Genomic DNA, 4,854 nt, shown 5'->3' with positions numbered 1-4,854 from the left:
GAGTAGAAAGCGCAATCCCAGACATGGGAGTCTGGCCCTAAGCACCACTATGATAAACATAATTATTCCACAAATAATAACACAAATAGAGGTAATTATTGCAGCCTGCTGGAATGGCCCTTATGCTGCTGCCCGGCCCTGCGGGATGGGGAAAGGAGCTGGGGGATTTTTTCACCAAGGAGCTCCTGAGGGAGGCTCAGAAAAGGGAGAATCAGACGGCGAAGCTGCAGGAGGGCAGCTGATGGGGGATGGAGTTGCTGCAGCCTCCGAGCGAAACTGCTGGCTCTTTCCGGCTTCAGCTGCGGCTGACACGGTCGCCCATGGAGCATGGCAGCACTGACACAGGAGGCAGGAACAAGGGGCTGACCCAAACCAGTGGATCTGGGTTTTTACTCTGGCTGTAGAGTCTGCAGCAGGGCTGTGAGCTGCCCCAAACGCACACCCCACCAGACTGACAGATTCCCGGGGCACTCTCCCAGAAGAGCTGGAAGATCATGCGTGGGCAATGCCACCATGCCAGGGCGGCCATGGCTGTGTACCACCGATGTCATCAGCACATCAGTGTCCCCCCTGTGCATTTAAAGGCTCTGCTTTGCCCCCGCAGGAAAACTTAGAAAAGATTGTATGGAAAAAACCCTCTGGCCTCTCCTAACCTTTGGGCACTTGCTATCTATGTATTGTTCCTTTTGTGTGTTTTTTGGCAAGTGATTGTTTTATCCTACAATAACACATGAATTCTGCTGCAGCAGGCATTCACTAGGTAAGAGAGAGTCCTGCTGGAGAGTTACGGCTGCAGCAGACAGGACTGATGAAGGGAGAAGAGAGGGGGGACACAGCATTTTGTTATGGGGAGCCCAAGCCGGATCCCCGTTAGCAGCCCACAGACACCATCTCCAGGGCTCAGTATGGCTGAGTGGGCAAGGCAGGCTGTCTGGGGCTGGGAGGCTCATCCGGGACCCCTAGGAGTGGGTCTGGCAAGAGTCTTTGCTCTCTGAAGAGGCTGAAGATCTCCCCAGGACAGGCCAGGGAGCGGTTTGCGTGTGTCACTGGCTCAGAGGCAGCTCTTTGTTGCTGCCATCTTTTCTGATTGCCCTCCTGCATCTTCCCCAGGCAGCGGAGCAGGCTGTGGCAGGACGTGGGCACACGCAGTCAGTCCAGGGCTGCTGCAGAAACCCAGCAAGCGCCAGCGGGCTGGGCTGTGGCGTTCAGCCCTTTCCCGGCAGGTGAGCGGTGCCTGACCGGGCACTGCCGCCGTGCCCATATTCAGCACAGTGTGGATCACGCATGCTCCCTGCTCGCCTGAAGCAGAGCCAACAAAACAAACCTTAAACCATAAGTTACAGATGTTTTTGCTTGTGGTTCCTGGGTCTGGCCAGATCAGTTAAAAGGAACTTGGGGTGGAGAAAAAACCTTTCCATTAATCACAGCCTTTTGCAGGAAAGCACAGATCCTTCACCTGTGATCCCTTGCGCCCTGGCTTGTCGAGCAGCAGCTGTCAGCTCTCCCTCTCTGCAGCTCTTGAGAAATCCCAGAGCTGAGCTCCCATCCCAGTAAACAAAGTCCGGTTGTGTTTTTCTTCTGTGACTCATCCATTAATTCGTAATTGCTCAGGAGTAATAGAAAGTGCCTGGCAAGGGACAGGGTTGCCCGGCGGGCAGCTGAACTGCAGGGGCTCGAGCAGCTTTGCTGCTGCTCCGCGCAAAAAAACCCCATCGTTATCCTTCTTCTTCCAGCTCCATTCTCATAATTATTATTTTTGACCCTAAGAGGACTGAGGATAGAGCATGGAATCTATTTCCGTGCAAGACATCTTTAAAGCATGACATTTCCCTGCTACTTCATTAAATTAAGTGCTGTCCTCTTTTAGTGGCCTGGCTTTTTGAGTTCTGAATCAGACACATCATCTGATGAAATGTTTTGCAAGTAAATAATAACTAGAACCATGTGCATTAAATTGAACTACCACGGGCATGGTAAAAATGGCATGGACCACGCTGTGCAGACAGAGCATGGGATTAAGATTGTGGGTGAGGACTATGCAGTTAGAAAAATATATTGGGTTGGAACTGGGCTGATTTGGTGAGGAGTGGCTGAATTTTGGGGGGGTTTACATTTCTTGATTCAGGGTCTCAGTTTTCATGTAAATGAAATTTTGCAACCCTCATCATGGCAATAATAATATTGAAGTAGGGAACTTCATAACAGTCCTCTGCTCCCTGTAAAAGGAACATTTTCTACATCCTTAGCAGGGGAGGCAAGAAAATGAATATGCATGAACTTTATGCTCAAGGGTATTTCCTTTGGATCATGGATCTGACACAGCCCAAGAGGGAGAAGTTTGCTCTGCAGCTTCATATATTGTATCTGTTCTGTAAATAACAGGAAGTGCTTGTTCCTTTAAGCTGTCAGTCTGGCACTTTTCATCAGCTCTTTAAAAATGTATGTGTATATATACCTGCACACAAGGGAGAGGAAGGTGTTTGTGGAAGCGGGATGTTTATTGCCTACTTATTTAGTGAATGATTTTGGCAGTGGGAGAAACAGGCAACTTTCCGACTGCTTGCGTGAGCAGATCCTCACCAACTTAAGCGCTGCATCTCCTTTGTCTTGGCGAGGAGGAGGAGGGCTGAGGAGCGTTGCTATTGCTGTGACTCCTAGCTAAGAGCTAAGCATCTTATACTCAACAGCCTGACGCCATCGCTCAGGATGAAACGTTCTCAGGGTGAAATGTGGTGTGGGGTCACCTGGAGTGCCAGGCAGCCAAAGGATCAGCCTTGCTCATGTGTCTGGGGACACGGCTAGCTGGAGGTTCATCCTGGAGCCAGTGGGATGGGGCGCTGGAAGTTTAGGAAGTGACCATGAGCCGTGTGTGGGCAAGGGCAGTGGGGGAACGAAAGGCTTGCCAAGCCGAGCTCGATGTTGACATCTTATTACAGGCATGAACTGTATCAGGGAAGCTGATCGCGGGGGAGGCAGGAGATGGCTGAGTGACTTGCATAGCCTGGAATTGCTCCCCCGCTAATTAAGAGGAATGGAAAGAAGCACAGCAAGGAGCAAGGTATGAGGAAACCTAATGCTGCCATGAGCATGTGGGAATATTCCCAGCGTCTGGAGAGATCACACAGCCAGCCACTGGGGAGAGGTCCCATGGGGTGGCACCTCAGCTCCCCTCTCCCTGAGGCTGGGAAAATAAATAAGATGTCAGCTCTGGACCAGCTCCAGGCATGCAAATGAAGATTAAAACTAGTAGCACGTGTCAATAATCTCCAGCCATAACCGCCAGTCTCTTAAGTAAATTACAGACCTGCTGTCACAACCAGCTTCAGCCCAAAGAGGCATGGATTTAAAACAAAATCTTTAAATAACCAAGGAAAGTCACCAGTTTTAAATGGTGGCAGACACATACAAAAACAGATTTTGAAATGAAGATAATCATGATGGCGCCAGACAGATAAATGAGAAGACTCTCAATAGGCAGCCCTACTTGGCTTCGATTGTCACCCTGATCGACATGAGAGGCATATTTTAAGCCGTGAGAACCAAGGGGTATAATTGTGTCTTACACAAGACTGTACGCGTGCCTGTACTTTAGAACAAGGAGAAATAAGAGATCTCTCCCCCCTCCGAATCTCTTTGGTGAACCGACATTCACCTCTCCAACCCAAGGAGCTGTTCCCGAGCCAGGCCAGCCCTGTGACCTGGCAGGAGAAGGGAGGTTTGGGCGTGATGCTCTGTGCAGCCCTGCCTCAGCAGCCCATGGCCAGAACGGCCGGGTCCCTTCTGGAAATAAAGGATGCCTTTTGCTGGGTGTGTTGTGCAGCAGAATTGTGGTGGCTTGTGTGGCTTTTAGCTCTCTGACCTTTATTTAAATGAAATGCAGAGTAATTTGTATCTAAGTGGAGTTGTTCTGTGTCATTAGTGTGATTAAATAGATGGCAGAGCATTACTAAGTTCATTGTCAGAGAGACTGTTGCTTAGTAATTTAAACTGCAATAATCTCATTATTCAGTCTTTTTTCCTTACAACGATGGTGGCTCTGTTGTTACAGGCGTGTTCGTGGGCTTGCGTGCAAACCCTGACAACTGCGATGGCATTTAAAACATGAGGCCACAGGCTCTCAGGAGTCATTCAGGGTAAAGCTGAGTAGAGGGAGCCTCTGGGACGTTTGGCTGCGTAGGCCTGAATGAGATTTTTTGGTGTTACAGAAACAGAGAACCCATGGGTGAGCTCAGGCATATGGGCCCTACGAGCCTCCTCTGCTTCAAGGACTCGACAGATGCTCTTCCTCTGCCTCATCAGAGGCCGAAGTGCCCCAGTGACGGCGCGTTAGTGGTGCGCAGGAACAGAGATAAAACCGTTTTCAAGCAGGCACTGGGGCAGAGTTTACAGGAGCCCTATCTACAGCCGCTGAGGGCCTGCAAGTCCCGGAGGCCTAACTCCAAAGATCGTTAACGGTGCAGGAAGAGGAAACCCAACCCACAGGCTGGCACCAGGCGGAGGGCGCCTGGGTGGGAGCTCGAAACTTGGGGACAAGGCAGGGCCCGCTATGGTGGAGGCCTCTCAAAAGCGGAGGCCGTGTCCCCTCACAAAGCTGGGGACCACGGAGGGGCTGCTTCTCCCCGCGGTCCCGCTTCCCAACCCGGACTCTAGGGCGCAGGCCGGCCATCCCCACCTCGCCATGGCTTCCGCAGCAGGGGTGCGGAAAGTCCCTGAGGGACCGAGCGCTGCCCAGGCCTGCGGCACCCCCGCCCGCCCCGGCTCCCCTAGCAACAGCGGCGCTGGCGGTTGCCCAATCAGCGCGGGGCGCTGCGGGCTGAGCCAATGGGGGTGCGGGCGAGAGGGCGGGGCGTGCTG

Source organism: Numenius arquata, chromosome 8 (assembly GCF_964106895.1).
Source record: "Numenius arquata chromosome 8, bNumArq3.hap1.1, whole genome shotgun sequence".
Classification (NCBI taxonomy): Eukaryota; Metazoa; Chordata; class Aves; order Charadriiformes; family Scolopacidae; genus Numenius; species Numenius arquata.
Note: the sequence above shows the minus strand (reverse complement) of the source record.